Source organism: Lissotriton vulgaris, chromosome 7 (genome assembly GCF_964263255.1).
Source record: "Lissotriton vulgaris chromosome 7, aLisVul1.2, whole genome shotgun sequence".
Lineage (NCBI taxonomy): Eukaryota > Metazoa > Chordata > Amphibia > Caudata > Salamandridae > Lissotriton > Lissotriton vulgaris.
In genome coordinates this window covers 935,929,683-935,948,284 of record NC_141695.1, presented here as the reverse complement: position 1 = coordinate 935,948,284, position 18,602 = coordinate 935,929,683, and positions in this window count along the sequence as shown.

Here is an 18,602-nt window from a genome sequence, read left to right as displayed (position 1 = left end):
AGTACCTCGTTACTGAAATGCAGTCAATGCAATTTAGCACCACCATATTACTTCACTCTGACAATATTAACCCTCACACCTTTACCCAACCTTTATAGTTGAATGTATTCCAAAGCAGCCTGAAGGAGCACTAGCCTATATGCTGGGACTATAAATAACAGCAATAGATATTTAAATACATTTTGTAAGGCTGTGCAATTGTGTTTCCTTTGCTATTGTGGTGGTGAGCGCCGTTTCCTGGCACTAAAGTGTCGGCCTTCTGTTTTTTTCCAGAGATACAATACACAGTTAAATTGAATTTGCTGCCTCTCAAAATCAGCCGCCTGATATAGGAGTGGAACAAAAAAACAGCAGGAGCCTACAGTCTGTACAGTGGTTTTAAGTAGCAGTCGGTTGCAATTTAGCATCATAAGGCTGTTTATCTAAGCCGGCGCTAGAGCGGTGGTGGAACTAGGGTGACCAACTGGCATTGGTACAAATTCAGGACGGTGAGTGTAAAAATTCAGGACAAAGGGTCAAAATTCAGGACACAAATTCAGGACAGGAGGTCAAAATTCAGGACAAAACTTCAGGAAAATAGGTACGTTTTACAGACACATCAGAGGTCACGCAATAGTATATAAGTAAGCCCAGCCATTTCCAAACATATTCAACCATTTGCAAACCTATCCATCATGTATCCTTCCATCTATCATTTCACTCATCCATCCCTTCATCCATCCCCTCATCCATCCTTTCACTCATCCTCCATTATCCATCCATCCATCCTTTCACCCTATCCATCTGTACACTTATCCATCCACTCTTCATCCCATCCATCCATTCACTCATTCATTCAGCCATTTACCCTTTCACCAATCCAGCCATCCTTTCACTTACTAATCCTTCCACCCATCCACTCTTTTAGTCATCCATCCATCCTCCCTTTCTCTCTCCATCGACCCTTTCACTTAGCCTTCCTTCCATTCATCCATCCATCCACCCACCCATCCATCCATCTACTCATGCACTCATGAATCCATCCATTGCCCCTATCACTCATCCATCTATCATTTCACTCCTTCACACATCTACTCATCCTTTTGTCCATCTACCCTCCCTTTCACTCACTCATCCTTACACCCACCCTTTCACTCATATGTCCATTCATTCACCCTTGCACTTATCAATCCATCAATCCATCCATCATTTCACTCATCCACCTACCCCCCATCATCCACCCACCCACCATCCACCCACCCACTCATCCATCCTTTCACCCACCCACCATCCAATCCACTGATCCATCCTTTCACCCACCCACCCACTCATCCATCCTTTCACCCACCCACTCATCATCCATCCATCCTTTCACCCACCCATCATCCATCCATCCATCCTTTCACCCACCCACTTATCCATCCATCCTTTCACCCACCCATCATCCATCCATCCATCTGTCTTTCCCCTCATCATCCATCCCCTCATCATCCATCCATCCATCCATCCATCCTTCCCCTCATCATCCATCCATCCTTCCCCTCATCATCCATCCATCCTTTTCCCTCATCATCTATTCATCCTTTTCCCTCATCATCCATCCTTTTCCCTCATCATCCATCCATCCTTCCCCTCATCATCCATCCATCCTTTTCCCTCATCCATCCATCCATCCATCCATCCATCCGCACTTCCCCTCATCATCCATCCATCATTTTCCCTCATCATCCATCCATCCTTTCCCCTCATCATCCATCCATACATCCTTCCCCTCATCATCCATCCATCCTTCCATCCTTTCACCCACCCCCTCATCATCCATCCATTCCCTCATCATCCATCTATCCATCCTTTCACCCACCCCCTCATCATCCATCCATTCCCTCATCATCCATCTATCCATCCTTTCACCCACCCCCTCATCATCCATCCATTCCCTCATCGTTCATCTATCCATCCTTTCACCCACCCCCTCATCATCCACCCTTCCCCTCATCATCCATCCATCCATCCCCTCATCATCCATCCATCCATCCTTCCCCTCATCATCCATCCATCCTTCCCCTCATCCATCCTTCTCCATCCTTCCTTTCATCCATCCTTCCCCTCACCCATCCATCCCCTCACCCATCCATCCCATCGATTTATCCTGCCCCTCATTCATCCATACTTCCCCTCCATCCATCCATCCATCCTTCTCCTCATCCATCATCCTTCCCCTCACCCATCCATCCATCCCATCCATTTATCCTTCCCCTCCATCCATCATCCTTCCCCTCATCCATCCTTCCTTTCATCCATCCTTCCCCTCTCCCATCCATCCATCCTTCCCCTCCATCCATCCATCCTTCCCCTCCATCCATTTATCCTTCCCCTCATCCATCCATCCTTCCCCTCATCCATCCATCCTTCTCCTCATCCATCATCCTTCCCCTCATCCATCTTTCCCCTCATCAATCATCCAGCTACCCTTCCACCCATACATCCAGCTCTTTACATTTTCTCTCCATCCTTCCCCTCGCTCATCAATCCATCTATCCTCTCTCATTATCCATGTATTCAATCTTTCATTCATCCATTCACCCTTTCACTAATTCATCCAGCCATTCACACATCCCTTCACTTACTTACTCGCCCACCTTTCCATATTAATTTTGAGCTGAGCCCTTTTGAAAAGAGGCCCATCAAGAACTTCACCCTCGCTGCAGGAGACATTCCAGGACTGGGACGGAAGCCACCCAGGGCGGAGACAGGATCCACCACAGGGCGGAGACAGGAGCTATCACAGGCGGGGGTGGACTGGAGCCACAACATGGGGGACAGGAGCCATCCCAGGCAGGGGTGGACTGGAGCCACCACATGGGGGGACAGGAGCAGGAGTCATCACAGGAGAGGGAACGTGATCCACCAGGGTGGGCACAGGGGTGGGCATGCAGTATTCTAGTATCATCTTGGGCTTCTCGCCCCCTCCTGCACAAGACAACGAGAAGACAGGCTCTCTGTCCAAAATGCCATCCCCCACTGTGATATATAGTACTTACAGGAGATACTCTAAGAGAACTGATTGAACTGATTGTCCTCCATACTTTGTTAATCAGTGTGGGTGCGATTGTGCCATTTCTTTATTGTATTACATTATGCATGTTTGAAGAACCGAGGTTTGCTTACAAATTAGTGACAGTAATTAAGCTCGGTGAAGAGAAGCAGGTGCTGCCTCTGTGTAATCAGGGGTGTAAACTGGCCGAGTCTAGGAAGTTTGGGGCCCTGGATAGAAATGGAATGTGTGAGGCGGCGGCCCCTCTAAATAGCAGATACAAGACGCATTCAGGGCTGTTTGCATGTGAATGGATGCCCCCTGCTCCTGAACCTGCAGCCCCTCCCTCAGCCACCTTCAAGCACCTCTTAACAGCTCATCAAGGGCTGGAGGTGTGAGGGTTGCCATCCCGCTGTGCCTCTACAGTGCTGCTGGGGGTCTGAGCTTTCATACAGCATCGGAGTCAAGAAGGGAGGTGGGGGCAAGCTGTGCCCGGTTAAAATTACGGACAAATGGCGTCCGTTAAAGAATCCTTCACGGACAACGGACAGACGGCCGAAATTACGGACTGTCCGTGAAATTTACGGACGGTTGGTCACCCTAGGTGGAACCCGCCATGATGATTCTGTCTTCACTCTGTATGCTCTTTCCATGGTCTTCGTTGATAAGTCGATTGGTCCATTGAGTTAGCTCAATGCATTTGATTTGCTTTATTTAATTCGAAGGTGCCCTGGGGAATCAGGATAGTGCTGTTTAAGTCGTCTATTGACTGCCTGCATCAACTATAAAAGGTATTAGAATGAAGGACATTTTACAAAGGTGAGGGAGGGGCAATGGCGAACACCTAGGACAGAGTTCAATGATAGACAGCGTTTCTGCAATCGTCACTATCAACAAACACGAAAGGCATGATGGGAATTCAATACTATGCATCACCCAAGGGGCTGAATGAGTGGAAATCAATTTGTGCTGACTGCGTCACGTGGACTTCCTGTGCAAGGCAGCAGCAATCAATGCGGCATGATGAGGTGAGCATCGGTCACACTAGGGGTGGCGCGGCGTGAGCGTGGGGCCGACATCACAGGAGCAGTGCGGGCTTCCCAGCAGCGGGCTCAGCGCCAACATGATTCTGCGACATCAGCTCCCTGCCAGCGGTGCAGTGACTCACTGCAGCTACATGCTCAGATTTACGACTTGGTGTAATTTTAATGCGGCACTGCGCCCAGCCACAAGCAATTCCAGGACCAGGCAGCTCAGATGTATGGACGCTCACGTGACCTTGAGCCCAGTAAAATCTGCAATAAAAAACAGTAACCGAAAGCCGTATTTTCTAGCATATTATATGTTTATCACTCTCAAAGCAGGTAACTGTAATGCATCCAGGGCAGACGTCCCAGAAAAAAACCATAGGGGGCTAATTAGCATAATAACCACATGCAATAAGGTAGACGGAAGTGATGTACAGGAAGTGATGCCACCCTCCTCTAATATCCCTAATGTAAAAGAGCTTAGCAAAGCTGTGGCGCTGTGCGTTCGAAATTGTAATTAGATGTATACGATGTTTGTATTGATATCTAAACCAAATATGCACATTAACTCGATATGTGAACGTAAAGCTGTGAATGATTTGGACAGTAAGTGAGTCTACTTTTAAATCATAGTCTATGCATTTTCTAACGTTTAATCGTTTGCATACTATGAAATAATGGACTATTGTATATTCTATGTTAAAATAAAAAGATGAACACAAATACTAATTAAGCTATGCACCTTTATCGTTGTTATGTACATTTATCGCCTTTGGTAAGATGGATGATATATGACATTAAAGAATTACTCAAGTGGTACCGGTGGTTGCCAATAAGCATCACCTGCATCCTTTTCTAGGGAGAAATGTCCTGGGCCTGGTACTGCCTGTCTTTGTCCTTCTTTGTAGACAATGTACAGCATGTGATGCCTTTATGGTGCACTTGGATCCCAGAACAAAAATTGAGCTGGGGGGGTCTAGGGGGGGGGGGGAGAATGGTGAGGGATTCACACCACATTGCTCTTTAGTTGACCTATGGGTGGGGAGGTTAACATGTAGGGGTTCATAGTGCAAAGTGTGTACTATATTTTGGGCTATACTACAAGGTAAGTTGTGTAGTGTGCAGAGCGCTCATATTATAACTGAAGCATATACTGTACAGAGGTCCAATACAGAAAAAGAGGTTTACACTCTATGGGGCTTATACAGAAGAGGGGTGATAGCACTGTGTGGAGTATAATGTACAGAGGGTCTATACGGTACATTGGTTTCATATTACAAGGCACACATATTGGAAAATATATCATACTATATAGGGGCTTATTTTCTCCAGGAGTCACATTCAATATGGGGACTCCATCTCCTCTTGGGCTCGTACACTCCCAAGCAGCTCCCTGCTCCCCTTTACCAGCCACCACTGAATAAGACCCCTTTCTGTTGCCTAACTATACTTCTGATGCCCCCTCTTCCCCTGCAGACAGCCTACCCAAGTTTTCTCAACTCTCACCAGCAAGTCCCCCTCCTGTAGTTGCACTTGAAAGCAAACCATAAAGATTAGCAGCCATCAAGCATCTCTGAAGGACCAAAGTTCCAGGAAGAAGTGTTCTGCCTCTGCGCCCTCCTTGTCAAAAAACCTTTGAGGGAAACACTGATTTAATAGGGTGGGACAGACTCAAGGGATGGGGATAAGATAATGTCATGGTGCCTCTATTATTATCAACACAACAAAAGCAGATACCAGACAAGCCCAAATACTTTGCTGGCAAGCCTGGGACAGAAACAGGTTGAGATTAAGGGAAATGTGAAAGAGGGACAGTACATTAAAGATGAGAGAAGGTGGCTCAGAAGGAAATACAGGAAAAGAGAGGCTTTGATAAAGTAGAGATGAGAGGGAGAAGAATATAAGGACAGGGAGAACAGAGGGAGAAGGGAATGCAGACATGGTTAAATTGAAGGAGAATGAGATGAGGCGCAAGGAGAAAAGACAAGAAGAAAGACTTAGGGATAGAAGGGAATAAAGGGGAGCAAACGAGTTGGAATGAGAAAAGAGAAGGATAACTTACTAGATACAGTAGGACAGAATTTGAGCATGATAAGGAGTGGAAGTTAAAAATATACACAAGAAGGTAGGGTCAGAGGGGGGACGAGAGGGCGACAAGTTGGCAACTAGAAGTGAGAAAGTGATACAGACCAGGGGGGAATCAAGAGGAAGAGAAGGGATCAGAAGGGAAAAAGAAGGGAAAGGCAAACAAGATATGTCAGGGAAGGAGAGAGTGAAACAGCCAGAGAAAGGGAAAATACTAGAGAACGATAGGAGCAGAGGTGTAGGGGTGAGAAAGAGGTAGATATGGTAAGGGGAAAAACGAGAAGGAAAGGTAGAAAGAAACAGATGTTGTAGACATAACACGTTTACCAAACTGTCATCACCAACCGGTACGGGTCAGGGTTAAACTTCTGTCCCTAAAAGAGAGCTTACACATGTTATACTGCAGAGAAGACAAAGCCACAGGAGACTTCAACCCCATAATACACTCACAGTCCTAGCTTGCCACATTTAACATAAGCAACTGCAGATACAGTCATATCCACCTCACCTCCACTACTACATTATAAGGATCTGGGAGAGTTCAGTCTCAAATTTAGTTATTACAAGATCTTACACAAATGGCACTGGTTACCATAACACCTACATTCAGCAAATTTCAGCCTGACTCGAATTACTGGAGATGCAATCAGAAAAAACTGTGATATTCTGCCGTGGGTTCTCCCAACAAATTGGCTGATGTTTATCGAAGGGCTCTGCCTCACCTTTGCAACATGGCAGAGGTGGAGGAGAGTGCAGTAGTTAGTAAGGAGCCCTTAACTATCCATCAGGGGCTTGTCCGGGACCTTAGTGGTGTGTTCTATCCAGAGGGCAGATCCAAGGAGATAACAGCTACAGCCCACCCATGGTATAATGCCAACTGTAGGAAAGCGAAAAGCAATCTGGTCTGTGTTGTCAGGCTCCGGGATAAAGACAAGACCAGGCTTTATCGGCGTCTGTACAAGTCGGCTACGAAGAGGGCTAGAAAGGAGTGGGAAGTGGACAATTAGGAAAACCTAAGATTAGCACTTAAGTCCAAAGATTCCAAATCCTGACGACTGAACCTAATATAGCAGCTTCGGCATGGGAGGCACATTTTAGAGGACTGTATTCCATCCCAAGCCATGATGAAATGGGAATTTCTCTCCCATGCCCCCCATGAGTATCGACTGGAGGGGGCCTGGGAGATTACACTAGCTGAGGTTGAGTCTGCCATTCTGAACTTGTCACCGAACAAAACCCCCGGGTTGGATAAGCTACAGGGAGACCTGTTCCGTTCAGAGCCGAGTATATGGGTACCCTATCTTGGTGTTCTATTCAATGTTCTATTCAATGGCATCTTAAAAGGCATGGATCCGCCGGATTCATGGCGGAGTGCCGAAATTGTCCCCATATACAAAAAAGGGTGCCCCCTGAAACCATTAAATTATAGGCCAATTAGGCTCATAGATGTCACCCAAAAACTGATGGGACGCATTATGCTGGGCAGGATACAGTCTTGGATGAAGGAATACAAGGTTTTGGCTACCTTCCAGGCTGGCTTCAGGCAGGGAACATCAACTGTGGACCAATTATTTAGACTCCAGGTCCTATTCTGGAAAACAGTGACTGTAGAGGGTGGCAGTCTCTACATGATCTATGTAGACCTGAGGTCAGCGTTCGACCTAGTGACTAGAAATAAACTCTGGAAGGTTCTACAGGAGTTGGGCTTACCAGGTTACCTCCTCAATGTCCTAGTGAGGCTCCATACTGGTAATTTTGCTCAGGTGAGGTGTGGTAGGCAGGGTGAACTGTCGTCTCGCTTTCCGGTCGGGCAGGGTGTCCGCCAGGGCTGTGTACTGGCGCCTACCCTTTTCTGCCTGTACCTTAATGGTCTGGTGGACCACCTGCTTGGGATCGGAGACATAGATGCACTGAGGCTAGTTACGGGGCGGGTGCCCGCTCTGATGTTCGCGGACGACACCTTGTTGTTGTCCAAGACTTCGACGGGCATTCAGCGCACCCTGGATGGCTTCGTGGCCTTTTGTGTCTCGCAGGGCCTGGATATAAACTTGGATAAAACCAAGTACATGATCTTCAATCCCCCAAGGCAGACACACCCGGACCCGCTGTTGGGAGGAACTCCCCTAGAGAGAGTAAAAACCTTTGAATATCTGGGCATTAACCTGGGTGAACACTTTCAATGGGATCCTCAGTTGGCTAAAGCCAGGCTTGAATTAAGAAGAGTGGTGGGAGGGATGCAGAAGCTCCACCAAGAGTTCGAGTTCAAACCGGCAGCCCCAGTCATAGAAATATATAGTGTACAGGCTAGGGCAGCTGCCCTCTATGGGACCGAACTTTGGGTACATCATAATTCCCCTAGTTTGGCGAAGGTTAAACATACATTTATAAGGAACATAATGGGACTCCCTCCGACTACCCCACTCGTCCCACTGCGTTTGGACCTAGGGTTGCTTCCCATTGAAGAGGATATGTCATCACGCACTTATTATAACCTAAGACACCTACTGATCCGAATATACCCAGCATATTCCCACCATCAACTTCTACAACACCTACATTGACAAATCAGAAGGTTGGTAACTGTACAATAAAGGTACATTCCTAACTCTACATATAACCAGCACTGCAACTTTTCAGAATAATAAAATGGCTAAATCCCACGAATTTCCATAACCAGTCACTCATTTCTGAATTTATATTTAAAATTATTCCCCTCAGCAACTCTGTTTTCACACCTTTCTTCAGAGTTCAATATACGATGTACAACAATCACACCTCTCTGGCCCCTGATATCATCATACTTAATAGTGCAAATAAGTAGATCACCTCTGGTAGTCACATTGAGTCCAATGTTTTCTTGTTGTGGCCACACTAAAGTTGAATAGCCCTCTCTGCCACATCTTTGCCCAGAAAATCTGCCACGAAATTGCCCAGAAAACCCACCAGCGATCGGTCTTATGAACAGGGAATCCTCGGTCATATTCCAATTATTAATAACTCAATATTCCATCGCAATATCATCTTAACATTTCTTTCCAGGATGGTATACCACACACAAAATCAAGCATATCTTCCAAAGCAATGCCTATAAAACCCCTTAACAATAACATAACCAAACAATCCATAACAATGGGTGCCTTCATTTGCTTGAACGGCCAACATGACCCATGCTCAACACATCATTACAACCACATTACATGCTATTGCAATTTATTTAAAATATAATTGGCTCTGAAATGATTACATTCTCGTCATTCCCTCTCCTCTTCCATTTGTCCCTCTATTGTTTCATGTTATATATATTATCTTAGGGTAGATCAAATTTATACATTTCTTTTTGATTTAAGCTACCTTTCATTGAGATTCCGTGAGTAACTAAGAATTCCTTAAAACCTTAGGCTCCTAAACAAGGTCTCATTAATAAAGGATTCATATGAGTTGGACAGTAGTCTGAATCAAAAAAAGAAACTTAGCTTCAGTCTCACAATAGTGCAAATGTTCCCCTAGGATTTACCTGAAGTAAAAGTCATGCTCTGCATTGCCACACGAGTAGCTGATGCTAAAAAGAACTACTATTTTCGTCCTACCTGCAGCTGAACTGAAATACGCATCATCTGCATATATATGCCATTCACAACATGGATTCATTACACCCTTGAACGGCAAAGGCTTTGCCCCAATCCATTATAGCTGCCAGCATAAAGTGGTGGATTCATGATGTACCGTGGTCATTTATAAATACATGTACTTCCAAGATGGCCCCCGATTCTTCCACACAGCATGTGTTATCCTGCACACAAAATAATGTGTCATTATTGGGTAGACTGCACGTCCTTGTGAGTTGTTTGCCATTGACCTCATGTCCTCAGACAACTCCCACCCACTCAACTTCTGCAAAGAGGAACCAGTAATCTGTCAGCCTGCCTTTGTAATTAATGGAACTGTGACAGAATTCCTCGAATCTGAAAACCCTCCTACAAAGCAATACCATGACTGCAATGTTCTTCCACTTCACCTCTGACTCCTACACGCCACTAGTGTTATGTCCACAAGAAGACAAGGATGTATGCACAATAGAGCATGATATAAGTATTCATCATAAGATAAATTGTGCATGATAGGAGTACATAAAGTGCTGCTTGTGAAAAGAGCCAATCGCTAACTTCCCCTCAAACATCATACTCAAATCTCTACATTCCATATTCCCCATTCCCTCACATGTAACCAACACTCACTATCCAGTAACATGTCATCAGTCATCCAGTGATCTAGTTACCACTACCAAGTCACACAGACTTCATTTTCATTTATACTGCCCATCTTTAACCTGGTTCTTCAGTCGTTCCTCTATGTTAATGTCAGATCGTAGTGTTAATACAATATAAAGGTTATCTTGCTATATTATCCTTTGTGTACCCATTATTCCCTGTAGGTCTTAGATGATGTCTGAAAAGCTGAGAGTGAAACATGCAATCGACTGTTTGTTTGTGGTCTGTAGTGGAAACTAGGAGATAAGGACAGTTGAAGTAAGGATTGAATCATGAAAGGACCTCTCTACTGCTGCTGTAACCTGAGGGTCTAACATGAAATAAAGAATGTACTTCCAACCTGAGTGGCTTCAGAGTAGTACCCCCTTGTAGGAGATACAAGTGCAGTCCACATGTGTGTTTTTGTGTGTGAACTGGGGAAAGAGCAATATAGTGTTACTAGAGGTTTTATGAGGGAGTACCCTGTGATAAGCTAAGTTGGGGAAGAGCAGTTCCCTTTCATGAGAAGTTACATGGATGAGTCCCTCATGGGCGCAGTGCAGAAAAAGAGAAGTACCATGTACTAAGAGGCTGCAAGGAGGAGTACCTCATGGGTGGGAAATATGGGGAAGTGTTGTGCCACTTGGTGTTGAGGGTAATAGCTGAAAGTTTCCCCTCAATCATCATTCTATACACATAGGAATATGTAATGTTTTGTTCTAGTCTTTTGGAATCCTTTCTATGTGCTCTATTCTATGTTCTATTTAGAATGCTGTTTAAATAGATGTAACTGGCTTTTCCTTGCGTTGTGAGCTGAGCTGCTGCGCAGCACCTGTTTATGATTAAAGCTACTCTCGACCTTTATCTGAGTACGACTGAATCACTACAGAAAAACGTGGCGACGATCAACAGGTGTATGCTACCCACACATTTGTTTATGCAGTCTGAGAAGAGTTTACCTGGCTGCAACTGAACGTGAAGTAGTACCTCGTAAATCTCCAGCTCGTAAACCTCCAGCTGTTTCCTCTAAACGTGCGAGGACATTCCAAGATTACAGCGATTACGAAGTTGTAAGGTACTCTTTCTTAAAATTACGGCGGCAGCTGTTTTTCTTTGTTATGATGCCAGTTGGTGTGACGTACGGCTTATGTACGCAGTTAACGTACTAGTCAATTCAAGTGGGCCATCTTGAATGTGTAACGCTTCAACGTAATTTCTAAGAGTGGAACGCAACTTTTTCTCTTGCAAAGCAACGTAGAATTCAATACGTGGATGCCATTTTGGTACTTTTGAAACGCACCACTCCTCTTGGAACGCAACTTTACGTGTGTGTCCATTTTAAGCAAGAACTCCATCGGGTGAAGAGAAAGCGTTAAGAACGTATCATCGAGGGACAGCGCTTGTCTTCGAAGGGATCACGAATTCGGAACATGTTGCCGCTTTAAGGATTACGGTATCGGAACATATTGCTGTTTCAATTAGCGTGTCTCCTGATATTTTTTTTTCTTTGCGGTGACACGCACACCCTGTAACTGGTCTTGTTCTTTAAAACTCTAACTTTGCCTTCATAGTGACACCTACTGTACATCAAGATCGTCAAGTAGTAAATACTTTCTAGTTTTATCTTGAGACACATATTTATTTGTTTTGGCATAATAGCATCCACTCCAAAAAGAAAACTTTGTGATAGTGAATGTTTATTTTCACAGTGTGTTCATGTAAGATATTGTATCTGTAACTTATAGTAACTTATTGTTTGTTACTTTTCTCTGAAATATGAGTTTACAGGCAGTTTCACCTCCACCTCCTTTCCTTGATCTACCAGGCGAACCACCTATTGTCTGGAAGAAGTGGTTTGATGCATTTACTACGTATCTAGGAGCTATAGGTGCTTCTAGGTACAGAGCAGAAAGGAAAAAGTACCTTTTATTAAATAGTCTTGGGTTTGAAGGTCGCTCAATTTTCAAACATTTACCTCCTTTGGTGCGTCCTCCTGAAGAAGAGGATTTAGATGATTATTCAGAAACAGTCAAGTTGTTAGAATTACGTTTTGACATTAAACCTAGTTTGGTTGTAGTCAGACACAAATTCTATAAACGTGAACAGAGACAAGGAGAAAAGGTTGAAGATTTCATTTCTGCACTGAGAATACTTAGTGCAGAATGTGATTTCGAAAATTTTAGAGATCAGATGATCAGAGATCAATATATTTGTAAGTGTGTAGACAAAGGGATCCAACAGAAATTACTCTCTTTAGGTAATCCCTCACTTGAAGAAACTGTACGTGTGGCTAAAAGTTTGAGTTTTCCAAACTTTCCGTTAAGGAGCTTGATGGAAAGTGTTCTTCTTCCTTCACTAAAGAAGATACTGTTAATGTTGTGAAAGTGCAAGAGGCTAAAGTAAATTCAGGGGGTCGTACAGATAACAAGTTTTTCAAACAAAGTAACATTTGTTTTAAATGTGGGAATTTTCCGCATTTCAGGTCTGGACGTCCGTGCCCGGCTAGAAATGTCCCCTGCAGGTTGTGTGGAAGATTGGGTCATTTCGCTAAGGTTTGCCAGAATTCTAAGCGAAATGTGTCTCAAGTACAGTCTAACAAACAGTGGAGCAATTCAAGTAATTCTTCTTCTGTCGCCTATGTTTCCGACTACAACCAAGATGTCACCTCTAGCATTCAAGATGATTTAAGGGATATGGTTGCGATTGTTGGGAACAGTGAGGCTGATTTGGAAGTTGAGTGTGTTGACCTTTACACCGATATTGGTATTGGTGATAAGATTGTTTGTTTGCTAGTAGACTCAGGAGCCAGGATAACTATGTTGACTCAAGAACTTTTTGAGGAGGTGTGGGTTGGCCGTAAACTTTTTCCGCCCGACAGATCTCCTGTAAACTATGAGGGTAGGAGGATAGAACTAAAGGGGTATTTTGAAGATTCTCTTGAGCTTAGAGGGAGGAAGATTTTTGGTAAAATGTATGTTTCTATCAAAGGACTAAACATCCTCGGATGGTTTCATCAGGGTTTGTTTAAAATGGTTCTCCGTCCTGGCACAAAAGACTCCATCTAGGTTGTGCAAGCTGATGATTTTGTCAGCACAAAAGACCCCATCTCTGTTGTGCAAGCTGATGATTTTGTCAACAAGTTAGTTGAGGATTTTCCTACAGTTTTTAGCAATAATTTAGGGGAGGTGAAGGGGTTCAAACACACCATTAGAGTAAAAGACAATGCCATCCCCGTTAAACATAGATTGAGGAATGTCCCATTTAGTGTGACAGAACAACTGGAGGCGGAAGTGAATAGTCTTTGTAGGAAAGGGATAATAGAACCCATTGAATCCTCCCTTTGGCTTTCTCCTTTAGTCGTCGCTAAAAAGAAGAATGGCGAGCTTCGCGTCTGTGTTGATTTACGCAGTCTGAATTAGAGCATTTGGATAGATTCTTTTCCTCTCTCAAAAATCCCTGACATGTTGTCACTCATTGATGGGTCTAAGTGGTTTAGCAAGCTGGATTTAGCATCTGCGTACCACCAGGTCGTTTTAGATCCTGCATCACAACATTTCACTGCTTTTGTGTCCCCTGTGGGCTCTTTCCAGTACTGCTGCATGACTTTTGGGTTGGCCTCTGCAGCAGCGGTCTTCCAGAGGATCATGTCTAATATATTGAAAGGAATCAATGGAGTTGTCGTCTTCCAGGATGATGTGTTGATTCACGGTGTCACCTGTGATGTGCATGATGAGATTTTGAGAAGGGTGTTAGAAGCGTTGTGCAATGCTGGTGTGGTTTTGAAGAAAGAAAAGTGTGTGTTCAGGGCACGAAAGATGGAATATCTTGGCCATGTTTTGTCAGAAAATGGTGTGGAGCCTAGGCCTGGTTTAGTGAAGGCTATAGTTGATAGTTCACCGCCCAAGGATAAAAGTGGGTTGAAATCCTTTATTGGCTTATGCGAATTTTATTCTCCCTTTATACCAGAATATGCCACTAAGGTACAGCCTTTGACCAATATGCTCAAAAGAGATGTTCCTTTTGCTTGGGATGTTCGCTGTGAGGCAGTTTTTACCTGGATTAAACAACAATTGGTGGGTTCTAAAGTTCTGAAGCCTTTCAATCCCAATGCCGTGTGTACTATTACCGTGGATGCAAGTGGGTAAGGCTTGGGTGCTGTTCTAACTCAGGAGGTAGGTGGTGTGGAACAAACCCTGGGTTATGCCTCTAGAGTTCTTCGTGGTTCAGAGTCCAATTTTGCTGTGATTGAGAAAGAACTTTTGGCATGCTGGTGGGCGATAAGGAAGTTCAACCCTTATATCTGGGGAAAGCATTTCCGGTTAAAGACTGATCACAGTCCTTCGGTTTCCATTCTTTCTGGTGTTTGAGTGAAAGAGCATTCACCTAGAATAGCTAGACTTTCAACCAAATTACTCCAGTATGACTTTGAGGTAACCTATGTGCCTGGTAGCAAGAACACAAGAGCCGATTATTTTTCAAGGAATCCCATCGAAGCTGATTGTGAGGATGTTTTAGAGGAGGATTATGATGAGGAGGATTGTTTTGTTGCTTCAGTTGGTTTGGATGATATGTTTTCTATTAGTGAAGCTAAATGGAGGGAGCATCTGTCAAAAGACGTTCTTCTTAATGAAGTTGTGAAATGTGTGAAAGGGGGTTGGCCTAGAGAGAAAAATGCTCATGTTTCTCTGCAAACCTTTGTGAAGGTTTCCAACGAACTCTCTATTGAAGGAGGGTTACTAATGCGTGGCGATAGATTGATCCCTCCTTGTGACCTCAGAAACAGAATCGTTAAAGGTGCACGACTTTAACTAAGAGGAGGGTCAGGGAGCATTTCTGGTGGCCCCAAATGGATCGGGAAATCGATACTGTTGTTGAAGAGTGTGTTGTTTGTTCAAGTGCTGAAAAGTGTTTGAAGGTACGTTCTCCTCCTTTGTAATCTATTGTTCTTCCTGACAGACCCTGGGAGAAAATAGGTATTGATTTGGTTGGCCCATTCTATTTGCTCCCTTCCTCTTCAAGGTTTGCCATAGTCGCAGTCGACTACTATTCTAAATGGCCGGAGGTTAGTTTTGTGGGTAAGCCCAATTCCAAGAATGTTATTGACTTTTTAAAAGACCTTTTTTACGGGAGGGTTTTCCTTCCACAATTGTGAGCGATAACGGCGTTCAGTTTGTTAGCCAAGAATTTAACTCTTTCTTGTGCCAGAGTGGGATCAATCATTTGAGGAGCGCTCTTTATCACCCTCAAACGAACGGTTTAGTGGAGCGCATGAACAGGGTCCTAAATAATTGTGTTCAATGGGCTATTGCTCAACGTTGCCATGTCCCAAATGCGGTCAGATCCATGCTGTGGTTCTATCGTACCACACCCCATTCCTCAACCAAGGTGTCTCCTTATGAATTGTTACGTGGGAGAAAACCTTGTTCTAAGGTTTGTCCTGGGTGGATGTCACGTTGGGTGAAATTAAATTCCCTGAAGCAATGTGGATGAGGTAGTTAGGGCTAATGTTACGTGTGCTCAGTCCAAACAGAAACTTGATTTCGACTCCAGGAAAAAAGTTGTTACTCAACAGTTTTTTGTTAGTGACAGGATACGTATTAAGTTGCTTGTGCACACCACCAAGGGCAGTGCCAAGTTCTCCGAACCTCTCGGTCTGTGGTAATGCTGTGAGAGTGAATATGAAGAACTGGTGTAACATTGCCAGAGTTGTCAAAGCTAACGATAGTGTCAAGAATACGTGTTTTGCGTTTGGTTCCACTTCTAGTGGTAGTGCCCCTTTGCCTTCTGATACTGTGTGTGCTGACGACTTGTCTCCTTCCCGTTCTCCTCATCTTGAGGCTCCTCGAAGGAGTGGCCGTCCTCATTCTGTTCCCGCTAGGTATCGTTAAGTTTGCTAGACATTTACCCTGCAATGTTTTCTTTAGTTTTTTTTAATATTTTTCTTTTATTATTTTCCTTTTTGTTGTTGAAGAAGAGAGGATAATGTAATGTTTTGTTCTAGTCTTTTTTTAATCCTTTCTATGTGCTCTATTCTATGTTCTATTTAGAATGCTGTTTAAATAGATGTAACTGGTTTTTCCTTGTGTTGTGAGCTGAGCTGCTGCACAGCACCAATTTATGATTAAAGGTACTCTCGACCTTTATCTGAGTACGACTGAATCACTACAGAATATTTGACAGGTGTGTTGAACAGGAGGCAAAGCATGTATGTGATTGTTTCGTGTAGCGTTTACTTCAGTTTCCATACAACAGTAAGTCAATCAATCAAGGTTTGTTGAGCGCAGCTATTCACCCAAAAGGGTCTCAAGGCGCTGGGAGGGGGGGTGGGGGGCAGCTCCTGGAAGTTCATGGCGATTCGTGGAAGAGCCAGGTCTTGAGTTCCCTTGTGAACTTGGTGAGGGTTGGCATCTGTGGGAGGTGGTGACGGAGGGTGTTTCATGCCTAGGTCGAGTAAGTGTTGTATTTGAATGGCAGTGTCTGCAGTAGCTCTAGTGTGTTGTAGTTGACTACTTCTTTACTTGCTGACATAGTCTGGAGCTAGTGGTTATATTGCTGGGCTGCTTCGGTGTTTAATGTAGTCTTGTGTTAATAATTTTCTTTCAGTTTACTTCTACTAGAGGATGACATCATTGTGTATAGACGGCGCCCTAACTTTTTCTGGTGCATTTTCCAGAAGACATGGTACTGTGTGTAGATTAAATGCTTTCCTCGGGTTGACCCTTGGTTTGTCCAGCTAGAGTGACTGTGTGTTGGGTATACTGGCGTGCTGGGCTGCACTAGTGTGTGAGTGTGTTGTGAGTCTGGTGTCAATCTGGGTTGTGTGTGTTGCTTGTGGAACATGGAGAATGTGTGGTGTTGTGCTGCATAGTAAAGTGAGGTTGATGTTTGGGAACATTGTGTAAGAGTGTAATTGTGATGATGGGTTTAGTGTTGGAGTGTGGTCAAAGGAATTTTGAGTTGAGGTTATGTATGGTTAAACTTTCGGTTTGTGTTTTGGGTCTTAAATGTGTAAACTTAGGGGTGATGGGGAAATCCTTTGCCAAATGAAGTTGGTGGGATCTGTACCCTGGCTGTCTTTTGACTGATTGGCCTTGACTATATGTCCTACATGCATAAATGTTGTGAGGTGTCATTGTCAGTGTGCAGAGGTGGTGGTAGGAGTTCATGTCCGAGGAGGTTGCAAGTCTTGTATGTCTTGGAATGCTGTGCAGTGGTAGTCACAACCTAGCTATTTTCTTGTTTCCTTGTTAGCCATGAAGTGTGGTGAGCCTCATGCCTTCACCCATCGCAGTTTCTGTGACTGCTATTTGTGCCTTTGTGTACCTGCATAGCAAGAGTTTACCAGGTCATTGTTTGGCAAATGTGTCAGCTATACTTGTTGGTGATTAAGGGTTTTTGAGTGTCTGTCCCTGTACTTTACATGTAAGGAAATGGCTGTTCGTTGTTTTGTTGTTTGTAAGGGATGTGTGTAGTATCCTATGTGTTCTCATTCCTTGTAGGTCTGAGCTGGTTTCTGGAATGCTTTGGGTGAATGATGAAACATAATTCTGGTGTCTGTTGTGGAGTAGAAGCTAGGAGATAAGGACAGTAGGAGGGAGGATTGAGTCCAGACAGAATGTCCCTGCTGTTGCTGTAACGTAAAGGCCTAACATGAAATAAAGCAATTGCCTTCTGCCTGACTGACTCCAGCCTCTTATATGAAAGCCCTAACCTGAACTTTAAATCATACTTGTAAGGACTGGACTGAGGGCCCTTTACCTGTATGGTGAGTATTTTTAAAGGAACTTTGCCACTGCCTGTTTAGTGGGCCTGCTAAGGGTTGGAATTAATTGCCCTACTTAAGGATTAGTATATACCCACTAATGAAGTGAAAGGTCCGTACTGGAAACCACTAATAAAGAAAGACATGCAAACTCTTTGCCATGGATGAGTTAATGGTGAGTTATTCCTGATGAAGGTGTACAACTCTGATAGTAGTAATGGTGGTTATTGTGAGATATATTGATAATGTAGAGAGGGTTGCGTTGGTGACAGAATTGTCCATATCAAGGTGTAACTGGAGGAGCCAATGGCTATGTTCAATTAGAGGGGTTGGCGAGACAGTGGTGCTGCTATGTTTGGGCCTGATCAAGTAAAGAACCGCTGCTGGCACTTTGTTGCCCTCTAGACATGAATGTGGATGATAGGGTAAGTGTTATGGAAATTCTGGATCATGACAGGCAGTGTGAT